The sequence below is a fragment of the Chiloscyllium punctatum genome, chromosome 6 (assembly GCF_047496795.1).
Source record: "Chiloscyllium punctatum isolate Juve2018m chromosome 6, sChiPun1.3, whole genome shotgun sequence".
In the NCBI taxonomy this organism is placed as follows: Eukaryota; Metazoa; Chordata; class Chondrichthyes; order Orectolobiformes; family Hemiscylliidae; genus Chiloscyllium; species Chiloscyllium punctatum.
Genome location: NC_092744.1, coordinates 10,337,247 through 10,362,399, shown reverse-complemented (window position 1 = coordinate 10,362,399; position 25,153 = coordinate 10,337,247). Strand labels below are relative to the sequence as shown.

Below are 25,153 nucleotides of genomic sequence, written 5' to 3'. Positions count from 1 at the left end.
TCTGATGAGAGACCAGCCTAATGGCAAGACTTGTGGCGACTTTCGCCTGAGTTAAGCCAAGGCAGGTCTGCATAGCTGGGAAGCATCCTGAAACAAGCTACCTGTGACTGCAGTGAAAATATTGCACTGAGTTTTCACCTCCATGACCAAAGGGCTCCAATATTATTTGTTAATGTGATCAATCCATTCAATACGGATTGATGACTTGGGAACTGATAGTCTATATAATTAACTGTTGACCAGGACCACATTTGAACTCACAAAACATGTGTTGCACTGGAACATCGCGTGCTCTTTAGAAAGTATATTGAGATGATTGCTGTGGTGTAAAATAGTTTTCGTTGGTTTTCAAATTAATTTGAAATCTTCAGTGTACCTTTGGAACTTGCAGATTGTAATGACGATAACATTACAAAATGGATGAACAAAAGTAGGCCATTCAGCCCATTGCTTCTGATCCACCATCCAACCAGATCATGGCTGATCTGATAATACTCAACTCCAATTTCTTGCCTTTTTCCTATAACGCTCTATTCCCCTTACTGATTACATATCTGTCTATCACAGCCTTCAATATAGTTAATGACCCAGCCTTGACAGCCCTCTGCAGTAAAGAATTGCACAGGTTCACTCCCCTCTGAGAGGAAAAAAATCCTGCTCATCTAATGTCTGAAAGATTCATTTTCAAATTATCATTTGAAAGGTTATTTGTACTGTCAGGATCACAGAGCTGCAACTATTGTCAGCATCAGCATTCCGGTAGCATGTTTGTAATTAACATGTTGCCATCATTTGGGGGCCATGGAATTATTGATCAGTTCAGGTGTACCTCTATCCTCTTTTAATCATTACCTATTGTACACTATCGAAATTTCGTGCTGTTGTTTCAGTAGATGGTCGAATTCATTAATTTTGACAAGCCCCAGAATTCTGCTGTTAGCATAGTTTTCACTCCACAATGGTATCACCCATAACAGTAACCATACCCAACTCAGGAATGTCATCTGGTGTCATCCAAGATCTTCTTCTGAATATGTGATTGACAGACTACAGAGCAATGCCCAAATAATATTGAAAGGTTTCCCTTGGAAATGCACTGTTCATTACTTGATGACCCCCAAGTGACATTTTTTTGACTCTTTATCTGCTCCTGCACCAGTGACTACTTCACTTTTGATTCCTTTGAATGCAGTGCCAGCTGTCCTTTTACTGTGGTGTCATCGCCATTGTCCTTCCATCTGGATTCTTCAAGCATCGTGGCAGAAAGTAATTGCATCACGATGAGAAATTAGCGATATTATGCCAACTTGATGAGCCACTGAGATTTCTTTGCTGGCTCTGTTTGGAATGCACCTTTCCAGCTTCTGCATTGAAACTCTGCCATCACTTGCTGTGTGCTGCATTTTCCCACTCCTTTCCAGTAGCATTGATGGCACTGGACATACCCATTCATTCAAATCCTTTTATTCTGTTTACTCCATGCTGCTTCCTTTGGGCTAAATCAATGCAATGCATCTCCCCACCCTCTGCACCCCGCCAACACACACACAACCCCCTCCCCAATCCTTCCACTTATTGAAAGATCCAAATCATCTTGAGAAACGCAGACCAAGAGTTGCAGCAAAAGAATCATAAAAAATAAATTGTATCAAGTAATTACCGAACTTTCCAGAGACAGAAAATTATGCTTCCTTGTTAAATGAGTTCATTTTTAATTCTTGCCTTTGATCAACTTGCGATGAAATTTTTTTCAACAACTTAGTTTGACTCTGTCATTATGAAACAGAGGTGAAAATCAGGCATGTGATTAATCAGGGAAATAGTTTTAAATCCACTTGCCAAAAATTATTTAATGTCAAATTTTCAGGACACTCATCCTAAAATGCTAAAATAATAGCATATGTGATTCATAACTGATATGTGTGTTATTCTAAAGGAGAATGCATGGCAATTTTCACACAATTGAATCAGAAATTGCTGAATTTTTGAAAGAATATCAATTTGCATTAAAAATACAGGAAATATTCCTTTCTTTACAGATCACTAAGAGCTTTGTGAACAGGATACTTGTGTCACTGCATATGAAACAAGGCACTTACAAGGTTTGATTAAAAATAAATTCTTTTTTGCTCTTGTTTTATAATAATGCTTAATACAGAGAACAGTGACCTATTTAAAATTCAGATCACGAGAGGGTCAAACACATCTTCCCCATATGAACATTATGTTCATTATGTACCCCTTTTGATTTTAAGGCAATGCGCACTTTTGGATTTACAGTGACATATCAGTCATAGCACACAATCTCAGTTTCCTATGAAACAACTATTTGTTGGAGCGTAATGGGAATTCTCCTCCTGTGCTACATTTCATTGCATTGTTTCTGTGATATTTCAATGTGAAATGAACTTTTTTTGTCATGCTGTGATTCTGAGTGGAAAAAACTACAATTCTAAATGGTGAAATATTCTGGCAAAATACGGCAACATGTGAAATGACAAAGATGTTCATTTCTTTATAATGTTAAACAGTGCTTTTTAATATTTCTTGTAGCTCTAAGGCAGTTTTTGTGTTGTGGGGGAAGGGAGAGGTGGGTGAGAAAAATTGCTGTACCATCAACTTTGAGCTTTTGAAGACCAACCTTTTAAGGCAGATGACTGTAGTTTCAAGCGTTGCTCCAGGATTTGAGTATGAAAATGAGGGTGACATTCCAGTGCTGTACTGAAGGTCAGCCACATTATCAAATTTGCTGTCCTTCAACTGAGATACAAAACTGAGGTCCTATATACTTGTGTTATAGTGGATGCTAAAGTTCCTATTACACCATTAAAAGAAGAGAAGACCATAAGACATAAGATGTAGAAACAAAAGCAGGCCACTCAACCCATCGAGCCTGCTACACCATTCAATGACATCATGGCTGATCTGTGAGTCCTCAACTCCACCTTCCTGCCTTTTCTCCGCAACTCTTGATTCCCTTAATGATTAAAAATGTGCCTATCTCATTCTTAAGTACTCTTACACATAAACAGTGATAGATGTTTGGAACTTCCTTCCACAAACGACAGTGAACAGTGCATCATGAGCTATTTCTGAATCTGAGATAGACAGATTTTCATTAAGCAAAGGTACTTAAGAGAAATGGGCCGAAGGTAGGTACATGGAGTTAGGCGGTAGTGTGGTGCTGGAAAAGCACAGCAGGTCAGGCAGCATCCAAGGAGTAGGAGAGTCGACGTTTCGGACATAAGCACTTCTTCAGAAATTAAAGTGTGGAGTTAGACCACAATTCAGCCATAATGTCATTGAATGTTGGAGCAGGCACAAGGAGCTGAAAGGCCTACTCCTGTTCCTATGTTAAACAGGGCATATTCCTGATGTGGTCATCCATCTTATCTCCCCCATAACTATGTGAAAATGGTTGCTGTTTGGAGGTTGCTTTGTGTGCAAGATGACGGTTAATTTTCCCTACAAGTGTGTCAGCTCTGGCTTAGCTCTTCACATTCTTAACAAACTCCAGTGGTGGACAAAGTGCTGCACTGTCGGAGGCACCATCTTTCAGATGTAATGTCAAAGCAGAGGTCTGTTTGCCTTCTCAAGTGAATGTGAAACATCTCACTAGCCATTTATGGAAAGCAAGCAAGTTAACAATGGTACCCTTACCTTCAAACAACATCCTTAAAAGAAATTATCTGATTATTTTCATACAGCAGTCTGCAGGACATTGTTATGTGCCAAATGGCTGTTAAAAACGTGACTATACTTCAAGAATAGAAGCACAGAATTCCCTATGCTGTGCAAGCAGGTCATGTGACTCATTGTGTCCATCCAGACCCAATCCCCCGACTGTAACCCTGTATGTCCCATGGCCAATCCACCTAAAGTGCACATCTTTAGACCGTGGGAGGAAACCAGAGCACCTGGAGGAAATGCATGCAGACACGGGAGAATGTGAAAATTCCACTTCTTCATTGCAAAAAGCTTCAGAATACCTGGAAGTCAAGAGGATATAAATAGAGATTTCCACTGTCATTACTATTGTAATTGTGTGCATAAACTACACCTGCAGACAAACCACTTAATTACAGTAGCCACAATATTATTGTCCAAAGGAGTGCTCTCCCAATAGAGATAAGCAACTGGTGGTGATTTAACCTGAGGTTGACCATGCCTCAAGCAAGGGGAGAGATTGGGAAGGAGAGTCCTTCATGCCAGTGTGGGAATTGAACCTGTGCATCACAAACTTGATGTCCAGCCAACAATGACCGTTGCTACTGTATTACATGAGCTGAACATTTGGATATTATTAGGTATTGTAATATATTTGCTGCCAGCATCCTCTGTACAATTTGGAAATTACATGCCCCGTTTTGTCTAACGTCAAGGAACACCACCAGGTAACCTAATGAAAAGAAGCTTTTGTCTTAAACAAGGTACAGTTTATTGCATGATGCAATCAGGTACAAGTTAGATGAGTGTGATAGACATTGTTACACAAACTACACGAAGGGCTGGATGATAAATCTGTCATCTTCAAGACCCAACTGTGTTTTGCTTTTCCCTACCCAAGGCCTTCTGTCATCATTGGTTTGGATGGATCTTAATGCAGTCTTCTGCATTAACTCTTTCAGAATCATTATAGTATACTGTATTTCACCATATATTCAGAAATTTGAAATAATTATGAAGAAAATGGAATGAAAAGGAAAGACAAATTGTGGAGATACTTTGAAAAAGTTGATGTCATTGTACTCTGCAGAACTGTCAAGCACAAAACAACTGATCAGTTTCCTTTTATGATCCCATAATTATCATGGATTATTCAATCATTTCATGCATGCTTGGCAGAAACTAATGAAAGATTAACTTTAAATGATTAGTTTCACTTCTTTAATTGAGGTTTAAATGGAGCTATGTCATTAAGCTCACACTCTCCGGTATCTAATTATTGCTGTCACTGTTAAAGCTGTTGTCTCTCTCATCAACTATTAATGACAAAGTTTAACTAGCTTTAGTTGTGTAACTTGTCTGAGGTCTCCCCTGCTTCATTATCTACATTCATTATTATCCTTCAAAGTCCTGATTCAGCAGCTCCTTGCTGTAGATAAGTCTCAAAAGCTACAACCTCTGCCTCACCCAATTAGTCAGAGCAGGGAATGAAGAGGGAAATGTAGAAAGAGAATTTGCTCTGAATATAAGTCTTGATTGCTGTAAATTCAAGCAAAATTAAAAAGGTGGGAAATGAACCTTGACACTTTAAACTTGGAAGAGTTAAATTTTATGAACTTTGAACACTATTCAGAGGACATGCATTGAAAAGATCAAGCGGGAGGCTGTTCAGCCCTCTATACAATTAACCGAGTAGCCAAATGCAGCTGATGGCCTATCACCAAATGTAATCTTTAGCCTAACAAGGCTTTTTAGGCCCACTTTCCCTCATTATTGGAAACCCAAGTGCTGGTGGTTTAACCTAAACTTTACTGTGATGTTGAGAAGGTAGGGTCTTTGTAGTAAGCTCAGCTTGTGTAGGAATTGAATCCACACTCAGGGAGGCCTCTGGCATTATGAACCAGTCAACTGAGTGAACCAACCCACCTAGTAAAGTTTAGATATGTATGAAATAATGAGATTTAGGTATGTAGTATAAAATAGTACCTTTTCTCTTTATTCCCTGACTTTTAATTTTAAGTTAACTGTCGAATTGAAATTCAGCAAGTAACCAGTTGGTAGAAATGCCAATCATATCCAGTGATTTCATTTGATTTAGTATTGTCACATGTACCTAAGTACAGTGAAAAGATTTGTTTTGCATGCAACACAAGCAGATACTAACATGCAAAAACACAAAGATCACAGGGTGATTGAACAGAGTGAGGAATACAAAGTTCCACCTGCAAAGAAAGTGTACAAAAAACAAGATCAACATTAGATTTGAAGTCCTAATTGGAATTGGGCCTGATACTAGTAAGTCATCAAACATTAGCAGCTACAAATGGACTGCACTTAGAAATGAAAGGGATCCAGACTCTTAAGGGGGGAAAACCTCGTGACTACTTTCAAAAAGCTCAGAATTCTACGCATCTAAAATGTTTTTAAGATCAATGCAACTTCGGTATTATGTATTTGTTAAGTGCCTAATTCAAAATTTTAAACAACAGATTTGATGTGCTAAACATTATTTTATGATATCTCAGCCTAATGCTACTAAGTGAGAAAAGAACTTTGAAGTAGAGTCAGGAAACTGGAACTATGCAATTCACTTCTGATAAATTCATATAAATGCAGTCCATTGTAGAGTTTTAAACTACTGATTTAACAATATTATTTCCTAAAAAAACAGTTCATCTTGATTAGCTTATATGCAAACATTATTTCAATTACATAGAGCTGCAAGTTCACTCACACATTACAACATATTTTTACATTTGTCAGAAGCGTTACTGTCCTTTGTATTTTAGGGGATCAAACTTAATAGTTTTTTTTTCTGTAATTTGCCTATAATGAAAACATTTGGAACTAATAATAATATTTCTTAGTTTGCAGCCCCAGGTAATTGCAATGTGACTTACATTTATAAATTCTAATATAAACTAAGCAAAACATGGAAATATGTGATAATCACTCAGTAATTATCTTGATGTTATGACACGGTGGTGAACCCTTCTGATAATTAACCTTAAACACCCAGAAAAGCTCACCTTGCCTCAAAAGCTGTTAAAGAGAACTCTCAAATTTCATTATTTAAAGAAAAAGTATCACTTGATTCTTTAACTCTAAAAGTGAACATTAAAGCACAACTATTTACAACTCTAAGGCTCCTTTCTCTTAAATGCTTGTTATCTGCCTCCAACTCTATTACAATATCCTGTTCCAATAAAAGCCCGTATTAAAATTACATCAATTTAATTTCAAAACCACAAAGCAGCTGTCATCAGTGTCTGTCTCCCTTTGACTGAAGATCTCCCTGGGTCATCTTCAGTCTTTCAGTGCAAAGATGTTCCATATGGAAAAGGTATCTTTGATAGAGAGTGTGTTGCTGGCAGTTACTCTAGCAACGGAAGTTGGTCTCTCTTTGTATGTCTGCTTTTTTATACTCCCAGCATCAGATTTTCTCACTGGTTCAATGTTAGCAAAACAGTAAATTCAAAATCGATTGGCTTTTCGTATCTTGAGGAATAATTTAAACTGATTGGTTCAATTCAAATTGTTGTGAAAATAGCAACCAAAATTCAGGTATTTGTTTCACAGCCAGGTGTTACATATTTTCAATTTTCCAGTACACGTTGAGACTGCTAATCAGTCACATGACAGATGCCTGCAAGCTCCCAATGCAAAATATCCTTCACTCTCTCTTAAAGCTATAGTACGTACCTTCAACTGCATAACACTTGAAGATTTAACATGAAAGCAAAATACTGTGGATGCTGGAAATCTGAAACAAACACAGAATTCTGGAGAAACACAGCAGACCTGATAGTGTCTCTTTCTCCCTCCCACCAGGGAGAGAGAGAGAGAGAAATGGAATAACCATTTTGAGTTCAATATTGGTTTTTGACTTTATTTTGTCTGATTTGATATGTGAAACTTTAAAGGATGAGCTTATTTTAAAAATGGATTGAAGTAATAGATGTAACGTGGCCACGACATTACCAGACCACTTAAGTTTCAGGAAGTCAATATGGATTAGGTAAGAGAGGGTTGAGTTGAAATTAAAATGTTACTGAAGGCAGTGAAACCAGTCAGCAAAAAAAAACAATCCTCTATAAACTTGACAGGCACTAGAAGGCCCTCATCTTCTATTGGCATTTACATCTTTATGTTGACATGTTGGAGATGGAACCTTGCCCAATGCAGCCACACAACATCCTGACTTGTAACTATGTTGGCATTCTTTCACTGACGTTGGGTCAAAATTCTGGAATTCCTTCCCTATTTGCTTTGCGAGTGTACCTAAACCTTAAGGATTGCAGTGCTTAAGAAGAAAGCTTACACCCATCTTTTTAAGGACAGTTATGAATGGGTCGTATATACTGCTCCATCCAATCATGCTCTGATCCCATGGAAGAGTCAGAAAAATACTGCTGACAACAGTGGAAGAATTAGGTTTATGGGATCATAGTCAAAGAGGTATATTTTGAGGTGGTTTTCCTAGTGTAAAAAGAGAATGAGCAAAAGCAGAAGTTGCTGGAAAAGGTCAGCAAGTCTGGCAGCATCTGTGAAGAGAAGTCAAAGTAATGTTTCGGGTCTGGTGACTCTTCCTCAGTTCTGGCAGGATGGGTCACCAGACCTGAACTGTTAACTTTGATTTCTCTCCACCTATGCTGCCAGACTTGCCGAGCTTTTCTAGCAACTTCTGGCTTTGTTTCTTATTCACAGCGCCCCCTGCAGTTCTTCCCGTTTTTAAAGAAGAGGGTGAATTAGGCACAGAAGACAATTTTAGTCTGTGTAACTACAAATCTGTGCAACTGAAGTTGGAGAGGATAGAAGGACAGACGTGGAGCTGGCAAAAAGAACATTTGTTTGCTGGTCATCACGGTTTGTAGGACTTTGCTGAGTTCAAATTCGTTGATATGTTTCCCACATAACAATAATTATTATAGCTAAACCTTAGTTCGCTGTTTGAAAAACACACTTGGAGATCCTATGGTTGGTGATAAAAAGCAACAGATAAATACTTGTATTTATTTTTCTTCTTCTTTCTTAAAAAGCTGCTCAACTCTAGCTCAAAATGTTTCCTCCTCATGTCTTTTTATCTCTTCCATTTTTAGCCGATCTGTAGGTATAGGAATAATTCTTTTGTGTAACCAGGTTATCTTTAAAAAAAACTAAAGGGAAAAGAGCTTTTGAATAAAGCACAGATGTATTAGATCATTCCTGTCTGTTCCTTACAAGTTCCTACTGGAGTTGGAACACACGCTGTAAAAATTGACTTTCCAGGAAATTAAGACAAGGCACTGAAGAGAGATTATGAAACACTAATGCTGTGATTTTCTACTCACACATGCCACACATGCAGAAATAGAAAGGACAAGAGACTGACTTCAGGTTATTATCTATGGAACAAAGATTTATCATCTATGTACTGGAAAAAATGTATATTGGTATGAAACGTATGTATTCATTAATTTTTAATGTAAAAGGTATGAGTAGTGCCTATGGTAAAATGTGTGTGTGTGATGGGAATTAATTTTTTTCCACAGCTTTGAAACTTCTATGATTAATGGCCTGGTAATCACATTTTGCACGAATTTTATCTTTACATGTCTTGACTGTTTCTTGTATGAAATGGCAAAAAGCAAAATTCAGAAACAGAATATGGAACTGGTTCCTTAGCTCTATCATTTAGATATCAAAATGAAGTCAAAATACACATTTCCCACTCCTCACTCCTGCAAAATTGAATGACCAGTGAAAGAAGATTTATTTGGAAGGAGTTCTGGCCTGGGTTGTAGTCTGGCACTGCAAATTTGAAACAAAAACATTCTGTTATAAAGACAGCTGATGAAGCATCTATCTGATAGTTCCAGGAGGGAGATGGCTTGGTTTTTTACCACACTCCAATAATCAGGCATCCTGAGCCATATTATGGAGCCTCCCCACTCTCTCTGGAGGAATCAATCAAAAACTACTGCCAATGGGTCGGTGGGTTATTTGTAAGTGATCTTGGCTTGAAGCTTTGTTTTTGCAGACCAATAAATGCTGGCCAGTCAGTGACACCTACATCTCACAAAAATGAATAAACTTAAAAAAACAAAAGCAGGCAAATTTTACTGCATAATCTGGGCTATCAGGCCTGCACTTGTGATCCTTTCTGCGGTTCTTCATAAAATGCAATGCAACATATTTTGAGTGTTATAAAATTAGGTACTTCCCAAATTATCTGATAGATATTTCCATTCTGCTAATTCTTACTTTGTTGGTTACACGGGATGCAGGAGTTACATCAGGAACACATACAGAATGATTTTCTGTGAATGCATATATGAAGAAGATGATGTAATGAACAGGATAGATAACATATCTGACCTATCTTAAAAATTAGCATGTGTTTAAGCTGGTTCATTCACTTGAACTACAGTTGTTTATAATTTGATGCAATCATCTTGTGCAAGTAGAAATTATTTCTGTTCAAACAAAAAGAGGGTAAAATGAATCCTGATTCCTCATCCTTGTCATTGTAATGTAGATTAATTGGGAAGAAAGAGCAATTTCACTCAAATTGTTATCATAGTCATCTGAACATATGCATGATTTTTTTACCAGAGGAGACACTTCATGTGTGTTCAGCATATGATCATTTGAAAGAAATTGTTGTAAACTGGACCATTGCAATAGCTTTGACACACCATAAACTTAATCTGAGGTCAAACGTGCATACTTACAAATGTGCATACAATCATACAGGACAGTTTTTGCAACAAGCAATGGAAAGAGTTCCATTCCTGAAATGATCAAGGATCAGCTATTAACACAAGGTAAGCATTTTTCTCATTGAGTCCCCTTGGGGATGCTGATGGACTTGGACAATCTGCCACTTCATGGTCCTTGAGCTGTTCCTCATAGTTAATGCAGTAAGACATTAATTGTTTGTGATTCCTGAAAACTGCATTTATATCACCCTACATAAGCCTCAGTGTCCAACATAAAGGGACAGAGCCTGTTTAAACCTTTGTCCATGTCTCCTCGTCCATGTCCTTCAAATCTAAACAGATAGGTATGTTCAGCAGAAATTAAGCTGAGAACAGAAGGTGACATAGATTTAGTGATAGCATCATCATAAATCATCAACCAAACTAAAATATTGCAGACAATTCATATTAAAGCACCATGAGTTTGAGGAATTAAATAGAAAAATTGTTTAATGGGAGCGAGGGCTAGACAAGCATTTGTCATATTTTCATATGACCATGCTCAAATGATGAAAGCAAATTTTTACACCTATACATGCAAATAATTTTGAGTAATTTACTGCTTGGATTACAAAAGTAATGCACAAAAAAGCACAATTTACATCAGACAGCAAATTAAAATGTTCAGTTATGCTTAATTTTTGGTGATTGTGCGGTTATCTTATTGGTGAAGTGCCCTCCTGCAGTGCATGATTTCTAGGCACAGCTGTTCTCCTGAAATACAAACTCTCTGTGTTTTAAAGACGAGAATTAATGTTGCCTGCCTGCTGGAGAGTTAGATTGGCCGCCCTGCTACTTCTGGGCAGCAAATTTCAGAACCAAATCTTATAGACGTCCTGGTTATCATTGTTACTGACCAGTAAACCTGACTGTGGAAGTGGTGTCAATGTTACACTGTGCCTGTAAAGTTTCACATGGCTTTAATTTTATGCTTTTCTTGTTCAGTCGTCCCTTGAACATGGACAACACACATCAAATCATCTGGATTAAAATAATCATCTTACCTTCAGTGGCACACATGTATGGAAATCAGTTGTATTTTGAGGTTGTAACAGATATATCAAGAAGAGATTATCCTAGCTAAATATGATCAAATCGATCTGAAAAGCTCGTCTCTTGTACTTGGCTATTTAGTAGAATTAAGATGTTCTTTGTGTTATTAACATCTGTTCATCAGGGGGCACAGTTCCTCTAATCACCACTCACACCTTCTGTTTCTGTGATGAGAAGGGAGGCAATCAAGGACTTAATTTGGCAGCTGGTTTGAGCCACTAATGCGTTTCTTCCTCCCGCCAAGACCAAGCGATGATTTTTTTTTTCCCAGCACTTTTTCATTAGTCATGAAAAATTACTGAACATTTTTGCCCTCTTCAATATCACACAGACAATGAAGTATTCATATGGTGTGTTTTTGATAATGTGATATATTGTCTTTAATACCTGTTTTAATCATGTTAGCCTGGAAAACTTTCTTTTTTAGAATTTAAGCTTGACGTTTTGTGTCACAATGTGAGGATAGGACACTAATAAGGATGTGTTAAATGCAGACACTCGATAGAATTTTGAAACAGGGCTCTGTATTTTCCAGAAAAGAGCAGTGACTTGATACAGAGGTCTTTCTGGAGGATTTGATAAAGGAGCTCTCGGGAAGATTGGACCAGGTAAGGACTAAGCCTCTGTAGTAGAAAAATGGGATTTTAAAAATGCTGCAGCTGCCAGGCCTTGCTTGTGGTGAAGCAAACCCTTGACTAGATGCCAGCAATCTCTGTTGTGTCAGAATGGCCATGAAGGTTACTTGTGGGGAACATAGAGGACCCTTCTGGAATGAAATACCACTCCCTCTCCAACATGGATGTTGCCTCCTCTTGCTCGCTGACTGACTGATAGCGTGCTGCCTAATCTTCCTCCGATTCAGTCTCTTTGAAAATAGTCTGAGGCTGGATGATGCTGACAAACCTGCATAGCGTCATGGAGGTCTACGATGTGGAAACAAGCCCTTCGGCCCAACCGGCCCATGCTTCCCAGCTTTCACAATTTAAACAAGCCCACGCTGCCTGTATTTTGTCCATAACCCTCTGTAACTATCCTGTTCATGTAACTGTCTAATTGTTTTTTAACTGACAAAATTGTACTCACTTCCACCATTCCTTCTGGCAGCCCGTTCCAGACACAGACCACCCTCTGTGTGAAAAACTTGCCCCTCACTCTCCTAAAAAAAAGAAAATTCCCCAGCTACTCTATCAAATCCACTAAAAATCTTATATACTTCAATAAGGTTGCCTCTCATACTTCAAGTCCCAATGAGTGCAAGCCTAACATACTTAACCTCTCCTCATAAGATTGTCCCTCCATACCTGCTATCAACCAAGGGAACCTTTTCTAGACTGCCTCCAATGTCAGTATCTCTTTCTTTAGATAACGGCCCCAAAACTTCAAAGTGTGGTCTGACTAGTGCCTTGTATAGTTGAGGTGAATGTTAGAGATGGGTCTGCAGGAAGAGAAAGAGGAGGACCCCACACCAGTAGAAAGATAAAGAGAAATATTGTGATCAAATAAATTTAAAATTCACATTTGAGAGAGGCAGCTTAAATTTGTAAATGATAAAGTGGAGTTACAGGTAGATAGGTAAGTGAAAAAGGCATTTGGTATGCTTTCCTTTATTGGTCAGTGCATTGACTATAGGAGTTGGGAAGTCATATTGCGGCTGTACAGCACATTGTTTAGGGCACTTTAGGAATATTGTGCACAGTTTTGGTCTCCTTCCTGTTGAAAGGATGTTGTGAAACTTGACAGGGTTCAGAAAAGATTTACAAGGATGTTGTCAGGGTTGGAAGGTTTGAGCTATAGGAAGAGGCTGAATAGGCTGGGGCTGTTTTCCCTGGAGCGTCGGAGGCTGAGGGGTGACTCTATAGAGGTTTATAAAATCAGAATGATAGGGTAAATAGATAAGGTCTTTTTCCTGGGTTTGGGGGAGTGCAGCACTAGAGGGCATAGGTTTAGGGGGAGAGGGGAAAGATTTAAAAGGGACCTAAGGGGCAATTTTTTCACGTAGTGGGTGGTGCATGTGTGGAATGAGCTGCCAGAGGAAGTGGTGGAGGCTGGTACAATTGCAACATTTAAGAGGCATCTGGATGGGTATATGAATAGGAAGGGTTTAGGGGGATATGGGCCAAATGGTGGCAAATGGGACTAAACTAAGTTAGGATATCTGGTCGGCATGGATGAATTGGACCGAAGTGTCTGGTTCCATGTTGAACATCTCTATGACCCTATGATAAGCCATGCCTGATGCACCTTTTTAAAGTGATGACTAAAGTCGTGAACCAGGGAAAGGTTGTGGATGTTATTCATCTGGAATTCTGGATGGTAGATGATAAAATCACTCAGAAAAGATTGTTAACTGAATTTGAAATCGTGCAGTTGAAGAGAAAATATTGACTTTAAACAAAATTTCAAAGACTCTTTAGACAGCACCTTCAAAACCCATGCCCATTACCTTCTGAAAAGGAAAGGGCAGCAGGTACATGGAAACACCACCCCCTTCAGGTTCCCATTCACCATCTTGACTTGGAAATATTTTGTCATTCCACTACCACTACCAGTGAGTCAAAATTATGAGTCTCCCTACAGCATATGACTGGAGCCATTCAAGCAGGTAGCTCAGCATTGCCTTCTCAATTATGAGTAGGTGATAAATACTCGTCCAGCCTGCTACACCCATGTTCCATAAACACATTTTTAAAAAAAATATCGGATTAAGGGACACATACCTTAATTGGCAGAGTATGATTTGTAGTATCTATGTTTGGGCCCCAGATATTCACTGTGTTTATTAATGATTTTGTTCATGGGATAGAAAACCACAAATTTTCAGTTAGTGAGATGATTGTCAGTATTTTAAGCAGTGTCGCTTGAAACATAAAACTACAAGGATATTAATAGATAAAGTGAATAGACAAAATTTCCATCAAGGAACATCAATGCATATAAATTTAAAGTTACCTACCTTGGACCTTAAGAGAATAGAATGGGATGCTTTCAATATTGTGAAATGTAAGAGGCAGTGGAATTCCAAAGACACTTGGGATCCAGGGGTTGGGGGAGGGGTTGGTACAGGTACAGGTGTCCAGGTACATAGATCATTAAAATGTTGCAAGCACTTAGTGAAAATGATCAAAAAGGCTACTGGAATGCTGCCTTTATATTAAAAAAAATCAAATTCAATGGAAGAAATCATGGTCACCTGTATAAAACTGTGGTTTAAACACATCTGGAGAGTAGTTCTGGGCACTACATATAAGGAAGGATATTTTGGCCTGGGGAACTGTAATGTTGGTTTACCTGAATCAGATTGCTTAGAGGGCATTTATTTTGTATCTAATTAGTATAATGGTATTAAGCTGGGTCACCACCTGCTTTCAGGAATGGTAAAGGTGTTATCTTCCTGAGAGAATCCTTGACATGTGGTAATTTCCCTGGACTCACCTTGTGTAGCAACTTGCTTCAACCAACAAGTAAATGTTTCATTGCTCCATTATTTGGCTGCTTTAGTCTTCATTTCACTTCTTGATTTCTAAATCTTTGATCAGTTTACATGAAAGTGATTCATTTCATTTTGAAGTTTTCTAGATTCGCACAATTAAATCCAGTGATGATTGGTTTGTCTTATGCGCAGAAATTGTGCAATTTAGGCCAATACTCACTCGCTAGAGTTTAGAAGAATGAGAGGCAATTTAGTTGAGGTATATAAGATGCTGAAAGGGATTGACAGTGCAGATGGAGAGAGAATGTGGCCTCATATAGGGCAACTAAATGAGAGATCATAGCTTTAGGATAAGGTGAGGAGGAGCAGATTGAAAACAGAGTTGAAAAGGAATGACTTCTCTGTGGGTTGTGGAATTCACTATTCCCAGAGTGTGGTGGACACCATAAATTTTATGAGTAGGTAGAGTTTTAATTATGAAAGTGTTGAAGGGTTTTGGGGAGCATGGAGGAAAGTGACATTGAGGCCAAGATGAGATCAGCCATGATCATATTAAATAGCAGAGCAGGCTCGAGGGGCTGAATGGCCTACTTCTGCTCATGGTTCGTAGGTTCTTTATAAAATCTGAAAGGTTTGTCCCCATAGGAAACATTTCTTCATGGAAGTATTTGTTGAAAGTTGACCTGCACAAACCCTCATTAGTCTCTTTGCCTGTACAAGGTCAGAGCTGCTTAAGTAGCAAGAAGTGATTCTTTAAGTACATTGACTGCACAAAACTGGGAACAACTCACTCTGTCATTGAATAGCATCACAGTGGAAAATAGGCATGAAATAAGACTTTGGACTTGGCTGAAAATTATCACTATATGCCAGCCTGGTACTAAACTGTTAATGGAAAAACAGCATTATTGATTCGAGTTAAAACACACAGAGGAACATGATATAGAAATAAGTACTTTAAGCTATTCATTTCCCTTATACCTTATTATTCATACTAATACTAGAAGCAGTATTAGTAACCTTATAGTGTTCATTATTTCAAAATCACCTCACTGCAGTTCTGCTTCAAAAATAGTATTGATTTGATCACTGCTTTCTGCGGCCTCTGAATTAACATTGAGTGAAATGAATAGATAAGCAGTTTGTAATGCAAATACTTTAAGCAGGTATTGAAGTCACCAGCCAAGACTATCACATCATGGGATAGGAACAGAATTGGGAGCATGTTGGTGTTGCCCTTCAGTTGCTATTCATTTTAACGTAAGATTGTTTCTCTTTCAGTCTGTGATGGAACCATGGATTCACTGCATATAATATTTACAGGATCTGCTCTTCTGCTATGGTGTTGAATCAAATCAAACCCAATGTTTTTTTTAATATATATTCATGATCGTGAAGTTCAAGTCCACATGGTGGCTTCTGGTTAGCACTGCTGCCTCACAGCACCAGGGATCTATGTTCGATTCCAGCCTTGGGTGACTCAGTGCAGTTTGCACATTCTCCCTACGTCTGTGTGGATTTGCATTGGTTGCTCCCACAGTCCAATGATGTGTAGGTTAGGTAGATTGGCCATGATGTCCAGGGATCTGCAAGCTAGATGGATTAGCCATGGGAAATATAGGATAGGGTTGGGTCTAGGGCTGGGTGGGATATTCTTCAGAAAGTCACTGCAGACTTGATGGGCTGAATGGCTTCTTTTCACATTATAGGGATTCTATGAAGTCCTGTGATCTGTTGTGGTTAATGGAATCTGTCACCATCCAAAAAGAATGTCAATTGAAACCAGGAAGATTCTTGTGTATGTTTTAGGAGTACTGCATGCTGGACTTCTGCACTGATGCCGTTAACCCCAACGGTGGCTGGTAGTTTGAGGGGTCACCCTACCTCAGAAGGGAGAGCAATCCATGGTTTGGGTGCCAGACAGTCACGTGGCAAAGGTTGGGATTTTCATTCCCAGGGAGAAAGTGAGGACTGCAGGTGCTTGACACCAGAGTCAAAAAGTGCGGCACTGGAAAAGCACAGTGGGTCAGGCAGCATCTGACAAGCAGGACAGTCAATGTTTCAGGCATAAGCCCATCATCATTCCTGATGAAGAGCTTATGCTGATCAAGTTGACTCTCCTGCTCCTCGCATGTTGCCTGACCTGCTGTGCTTTTCCAGTGCCACACTTTTCGATTTTCATTGCCAGCCAAAGTGGGATAGGGATGTTCTGTTCCTGAGACTCACCAGCCAATCAAACCTCCAGGTCAGCACTCCGGTCTCTGTATGGGAGCCCGCGTCACTGGGAACAATTTGGTGCAGGGAAGGAAGATCATTTTCAGGAACCCTTTATTGACCACTGAAGGGTCTCAACTGGGCTTGCAGGTACCAAGCTGCCAAAAACTTACCTTGGATTGATAGAATCCTAGCGGAGTTGGAATACAAAATGTGGCCACGGCACCTACAACATGCGACCCCATTATACAGCAGACACCTCAACACATGCTCACCTCTCTACCAGACCCTCAACTTCAAGTCAGCTACTTCCATTTTCATATCTCTGTTTGAGATGCCATATCAAGCAGTGCTGCAGCCTGTGTGTTATTCTCTATATGTCTAGTCTGGTAACCTCTCTACAGTTTCTGTTCCATTTAAATTACTTTTGGATAAAATGTCTTCATGGTGGTTCAGTGGTTAGCACTGCTGCCTCACAGTGCCAGGGACCAGGGTTTGATTCCAGCCTCTGATGACTGTCTGTGTGGAGTTTGCACATTCTCCCTGTATCTGCGTGGGTTTCCTTTGGGTGCTCCACTCTCCTCCCACAATTCAAAGATGTGCAGGTTAAGTGAATTGGTTATGTTAAATTGCCCATAGTGTTCAGGGATGTGTTGGTTAGGTGCATTAGTCGGGGTAAATGTAGGACAATGGGGTATGGGAATGAGTCTGGGTGGGTTACTCTTTGGAGTGTGGTGTGAACTTGTTGGGGCAAAGGGCTTGTTTCTATACTGTAGGGATTATACACTTTACCAACTGCAGAAGTGATTTCTAATTTCACTTTAACCAAAGTGGGGAGGTGATGGTCTAGTGGTATTATTGCTGGACTGTTACCCTCAAGACCCAGGTAATGTTTTAAGACCATAAGACCACAAGACATAGGAGTGGAAGTAAGGCCATTTGGCCCATCGAGTCCACTCCGCCATTCAATCATGGCTGATGGGCACTTCAACTCCACTTACCCGCATTCTCCCCGTAGCCCTTAATTCCCCAAGACAACAAGAATCTATCAATCTCTGCCTTGAAGACATTTAGCGTCCCGGCCTCCACTGCACTCTGCGGCAATGAATTCCACAGGCCCACCACTCTCTGGCTGAAGAAATGTCTCCGCATTTCTGTTCTGAATTTACCCCCTCTAATTCTAAGGCTGTGTCCACGGGTCCTAGTCTCCTCACCTAACGGAAACAATTTCCTAGCATCCACCCTTTCCAAGCCATGTATTATCTTGTACATCTCTATTAAGTCTCCCCTTAATCTTCTAAACTCCAATGAATACAATCCCAGGATCCTCAGCCGTTCCTCATATGTTAGACCGACCATTCCAGGGATCATCCGTGTGAATCTCTGCTGGACACGCTCCAGTGCCAGTATGTCCTTCCTGAGGTGTGGGGACCAAAACTGGACACAGTACTCCAAATGGGGCCTAACCAGAGCTTTATAAAGTCTCAGTAGCACAATGGTGCTTTTATATTCCAACCCTCTTGAGATAAGTGACAACATTGCATTCGCTTTCTTAATCACAGACTCAACCTGCATGTTGACCTTTAGAGAATCCTCGACTAGCACTCCCAGATCCCTTTGTACTTTGGCTTTATGAATTTTCTCACTGTTTAGAAAGTAGTCTGTGCTTTTATTCTTTTTGCCAAAGTGCAAGACCTCACATTTGTTCACGTTGAATTCCATCAGCCATTTCCTGGACCACTCTCCCAAACTGTCTAGATCCTTCTGCAGCCTCCCCACTTCCTCAGTACTACCTGCCTGTCCACCTAACTTCGTATCATCTGCAAACTTTGCTAGAATTTCCCCAGTCCCTTCATCCAGATCATTAATATATAATGCGAACAACTGTGTCCCCAACACTGAACCCTGCGGGACACCGCTCATCACCGGCTGCTATTCTGAAAAAGAACCTTTTATCCCAACTCTCTGCCTTCTGTCAGACAGCCAATCCTCAATCCATCCCAGCAGCTCACCTCAAACACCATGGGCCCTCACCTTGCTCAGCAGCCTCCCGTGTGGCACCTTATCAAAGGCCTTTTGGAAGTCTAAATAGACCATATCCACTGGGTTTCCCTGGTCTAATCTATTTGTCACCTCTTCAAAGAATACCAACAGGTTTGTCAGGCATGACCTCCCCTTACTACATCCATGTTGACCTATTCTAATCAGACTTTGCTCTTCTAAGAATTTAGAAACCTCATCCTTAATGATGGATTCTAGAATTTTACCAACAACCGAGGTTAGGCTAATTGGCCTATAATTTTCCATCTTTTGTCTTGATCCTTTCTTGAACAATGGGGTTACAACAGCGATCTTCCAATCATCTGGGACTTTCCGTGACTCCAGTGACTCTTGAAAGATCTCAACCAATGCCTCCGCTATTTCCTCAGCCACCTCTCTCAGAACTCTAGGATGTATCCCATCGGGGCCAGGAGATTTATCAATTTTAAGACTTTTTAGCTTTTCTAGCACTATCTCTTTTGTAATGACAACCATACTCAACTCAGCCCCCTGACTCCCTTTAATTGTTGGGATATTACTCATGTCTTCCACTGTGAAAACTGACACAAAGTACTTGTTAAGTTCTCCTGCTATTTCCTTATCTCCCATCACTAGGCTTCCAGCATCAGTTTGAAGTGGCCCAATGTCTACTTTTGTCTGTCTTTTGTTTCTTATGTATTGAAAGAAACTTTTACTATCATTTCTAATATTACTGGCTCGCCTACCTTCATATTTGATCCTCTCCTTTCTTATTACTCTCTTTGTTATCCTCTGTTTGTTTTTGTAGCCTTCCCAATCTTCTGATTTCCCAGTGCTCTTGGCCACTTTATAGGATCTCTCTTTTTCTTTAATACATTTCCTGACTTCCTTTGTCAGCCATGGCTCTCTAATCCCGCCCTGGATAATCTTTCTTTTCTTGGGGATGAACCTCTGTATAGTGTCCTCAATTATACCCTCAAACTCCTGCCATTTTTGCTCTATTGTCTTCCCTGCAAGCCTCTGCTTCCAGTCTATTTTTGTCAGTTCCTCTCTCATGCCCTCATAATTACCTTTATTTAACTGTAACACCATTACATCCGATTTTGCCTTCTCTCTTTCAAACTTCAGACTGAACTCTACCATATTATGATCGCTGCTTCCTAAGGGTTCCCTTACTTTAAGATCTTTTATAAAGTCTGGTTCATTGCAAAGCACTAGGTCCAGAATAGACTGCTCCCTTGTGGGCTCCATGACAAGCTGTTCCAAAAAGCCATCCTGTAAGCATTCCATGAATTCCCTTTCTTTGGATCCACTGGCAACATTATTTACCCAGTCCACCTGCATATTGAAGTCTCCCATGATCACTGTGACCTTGCCTTTCTGACATGCCTTCTCTATTTCCCGGTACATGTTGCGTCCCTGGTCCTGACCACTGTTAGGAGGTCTGTACACAACTCCAATTATGGTTTTTTTTTGCCTTTGTGGTTCCTCAATTCCACCCACACAGACTCCACATCATCTGACGCCATTTCATTCAGTGCCATAGATTTAATATTGTTCTTAACTAACAAGGCAACCCCACCCCCTCTGCCGATCTCCCCGTCTTTTCGATAAGTTGAAAATCCTTGGAGGTTTAACTGCCAGTCCTGACCCCCTGTAACCAAGTCTCTGTCAGGATCTGGGCTCAAATCCCACCCTGGCAGATGGTGGAATTTGAATTTAATTTAAAAAATCCGGAGTGAGCAGTCTAACGATGACCATTCATCCATTGCTGATTGCCAGGAAAGCCCCATCTGGTTCACTAATGTCTTTTAGGAAGGGGAACTGCCATCCTTACCTGATCTGGTCTGGCCTATATGTGACTCTGGACCCACAGCAGTGTTATTGACTCTAACTGCCCTCTGGGCAATAAAAGCTGCCTGGTTAGTGACACCCTCATCCTGTGAATGAATAAAGGCGACAAAAAGGTAGGTGTTTCGACAATAATTGGAAACATCTCCTGTAAGGTAGCTTAGTTGCACTGTGGAAAATCATAGTTCTAGTTTCTGCTTATACGAATACCTCAGGAGTATGTAATCTACATGTGAAACAACCTAGACTGGTTGTAATAAAATTTCTAGCTACAGGAAGTAGTAGCATTGGAGTCAAAGGTTAAATTGAATCTTTGTCTGTGTCACTGCCACACACAAACATGTTAATTCAGTTTCCCTACACGTAAGATATAGATCTTACAGGGCTGCTCTCTCATTAGAGAGAGACGACCAGTGGTGGTAAACCTGAGGATCGCCACACCTCAGGCAAGGACACAGGTTGGGAAGGGGAGTTCTTCATGGTACCCTCAGCCTGTGTTTTAAATACAGCACTGCAAAAGGTACATTTGCACTTAATGTCTATGATACAGCTCTGTTTATAGCCCACGTGTGTATGAGCTAAATTGCCTAAGTTGCATTTGGTATCCCAACAAAGCTACAGATTATGTACAAAACTGAGTAAAGTTTCCATAGACAGAGTGCTGAATAAGGTATTCACTCACCATGCCAACAGTATACATGGCCTACTCGCCATACTGATGACAGCCACAAAACAGCAAGCTGATTAATCTAAAATAAAGAACTGCAGATGCTGGAAACCTGAAGCAAGATCAGAAATTGCTGGTGAAACTGGACAGGTCTGGCAGCGTCTGGGGGCAGAAAGCAGAGTTGATGTTTTGAGTCTGGTAATTTTTTTATCAGAATCTGTTCATTGGACCAAGCTGATTAATTTGATTGTATTCTCAACATAAAATATGTGCCAAAACATTTACCCCAGACATTTGAATCACATTATCAGACCTGCTAAAAATAGATATAAAATAATTAAATAAATTGATTACTTTGTTGTTATAAATGTTTTATAAAAGAAACAGGATGTGATGCTTTCTCTCCCCAATTCCTTCAAATTCATGTTCTTCATCATAAAAATGATCCAGGGAGAAACTTGTTTGCATAACATTGCTACTAATGGGGTTATGCAGATTATGACAATTCTTCCAGGACAGGGAGAGGTGCATGATCTCAGGAGGGTCTATGGGGCACCACCATGTGGCATTTCTCACTAACATTGATGAGAAAACTTGAGTAAGCCACACAGGAACAACCTATAATGCTGCCCATCTCTGGGGACTGGATCGATTCCACCTAAAGTGTCACTACTTGAACAAACTTTTCATCCTCAGCGTTTTAATTCCCCTTGCTGTATCAAAGGAATGGAGCTGTAATTCCTAATCTTCCAGTTTCCTACATATCAGGCATGCATTCACACAGATGGTAAACATTGTTTACGATTTTTGAGAAAATTTGTGGCTCAGGTTGAGGTTCAGGTTGTAACTGCAGACTTAGTGTCTACAGGAAAACAACACACACAGACTTAACTACAGAAGCAATCATCCCGACACCCACAAACAGTGCTTTATCAGGACAATACGTAAACAGGCCACAACACGCTGCAGCACCCAGGACTTACTAGCAGAAGAAAAATACCGAAACAGCATATTCAAGAACAACGGGTGATCAATAAACACATTTTGCTGATTCTTTAGCAACAAACTTAAACAAGAAGATGCAACACACCCAGAGACTCTAGCCACAGTACAATACATCAAAGACATCTCAGATATGACCAACAGACTACTCCGACCCGCTTGACATCATGGTAGCTCACAAACCGGCCAACACACTGAAACAGCTACTGATGAACCTATGGGCCGTGTACTAACAACCAGAAGAACTAAAGTCATATTCAAAATACCCTGAAAAACTGCAACAAACATTACATCGGACAGACAAGCAGGAAACTAGCCACCAGGGTACACAGACACCAACAAGCCACCTAAAGACATGATCCACTATCACTAGTGTCCTTACACACAGATGAAGAAGGACACCATTTCGACTGGGACAACACCTCCATCCTAGGATAGGCTGAACAGAGACACGTACAGGAATTCCTCAAGGCCTGGCATTCAAATCGGAACTCCATCAATAAGCACTTTGATTTGGACCCCATTTCCCAATCTCTGAGAAAAAGAACCTGAAAAGATATCGCCCACCTTAACAGACATAAATAGAAAGCAGGACAGAACACCAGCGCTTCACCGGAGGCTCACTGATGATGTTACCAAGCATGGTGACGAAATGTCTGAGAACAAACCTACCAGCTCACCGAGCAAACTTACAAAGGTAAACACTGTTATCAACAAAATGTTAGTATGGTGGGATCAAACCTCTATTTTTCATTTGTGCAATGTGAACATCATCGACTGGGTCAGTGTTTACTGTCTATCTTGAGTTGCCCTTGTGAAGGTGATGGTGAGCTGCTTTCTTGAACTGCTGCAGTCACATGCTGTAGGTAAACCCACAATTCCATTGAGAGGGGATTCCAAGACTGTGATTCAATGACATTGAAGAAACAGCGACATTTTTTCACATCTGGGTGGTGAGTGGCTTGGAGGGGAACTTGCAGGGGGTGGTGTTCTCATGTATCAGCTGCTCTTGTCCTTCTAGATGCATGTGGTCATGGGTTTGGAAGCTGCTGTCTAAGAATCTTGAGGATCTTATGTGTACAGTATATAGTATTTGGTATTATACAAAATAATTTTTGATGTAGTGGAATGTGACCGAAATAAATTTGGATTCAATTGTGTTCTTGTACTCATTTTAAACTTTTTGCAGTTTCCATACAAAGGATTAGACAGTTCAGCCCCTTGAACCTGCTCTGTAATTTAATATAATCATGACTGATCTCAGCTCACCCTTAGCTCCACTTTCCTACCTGCTTTCCGTAACCCTTCAACCTGTTACGAATTAAAGCTCTCCTCCTTAAATTTACTCCATGTCTCTATGTCCTCTGCACTCTGGGATAGTGAATTCCATAGGTTCATGACCCTTTAAGAAATGTAATTCCTCCTTATCTCTGTTTTTAATCTGTTACTCCTTATCCTAAAACTATAACTTCTTATTCTGGATAGTTGCGCAGGAGGCAACATCCTTTTTACTCCAACTTTATTAATTGCCTTTAGTATTTTATACATCGCAATTAGATCTCCTCTCTTTCTTCTAAACTCTGAATAGTACAGACCCTAAACTGCTCAATCTCTCTTTGTAAGCCGAACCTCTCAGCTCTGGAATCAATTTAATAAACATTTGTAATGTAACAACACACGTTTAGACTCAGCTGAAGTTAAATTTCGTAAAGCCAAGGAGCATAAGCAAACATCAGGCAGAGTGCCAGTTTTTACAGACTGTGAGCTGTAAGAATGATCTGCTAATAAAACAGCTAACCCATTTTCTATCAATGAATAAATCTGAAAACACGCCAATTGATAATTGAGAAACTATGTATGGAATGGACTTCTTTGTGTGGGGGGATTGCCTATATAGAGTTACATTGGTATTTACAAGATAGTTTGCCAAATGTTAGATTGGTTTGCACTACACCACATCACAGTAGAACTTAGGTTTACCTCTGGTCTTCTTTGGACAGTGAATTTTCTGTCTCCATTGGATTATCGTCAAGGCAATTTTCGAAAGGGCAGGGTGGTAAGGGGAGGAAAAGAAGTTGGAAAAATTGGAGAGCGACAAACTGTGCCACAACTGTGAACCTGGAAAAAGAATGGCATCAGTTTGAGAACCCCATTTGTCTGACCATCTTTTAATGGTGGGTTAGGGGAAGGAGAGTAATGCTACAAAGCACAGAGAGCCAGGAGATGGAGGAAATCTGAGAAACTGTATTTTCTTTCAAGTTGATTGACACTGAGGATGTGTATGTAAGCATTGAGTGGTCTGGTCTTGGACAGTGTGAGTGACAACATATTCTCGCTGTTAAGATACTTCTTTGGAACGATGGAGGCGTCACTTTGAGCAATCATGCTGACACTATTGCATTGCTGGTTAGAGCCTTCAGTCTTTCAATTTATTTTCCATCAGCTTAGATTGTGAAACACAGCTGTAATAGTTTTGTCCTGTCAAAGGACAAGCTAGTTAGGGTGCAGATT

General features: G+C 40.0%; 1 long non-coding RNA gene across 3 annotated transcripts in view; it reads left to right on the top strand.

The window, feature by feature from the left end:
- The window catches only part of LOC140478706 (uncharacterized), a 501,292-nt gene that overhangs the window by 385,986 nt on the left and 90,153 nt on the right, over positions 1–25,153 (top strand). For all 3 annotated transcript variants that reach the window (XR_011960846.1, XR_011960847.1, XR_011960848.1), the window contains one exon: positions 11,995–12,067. This is a non-coding gene — a long non-coding RNA (uncharacterized lncRNA). The remainder of the gene's footprint in view (positions 1–11,994; positions 12,068–25,153) is intronic.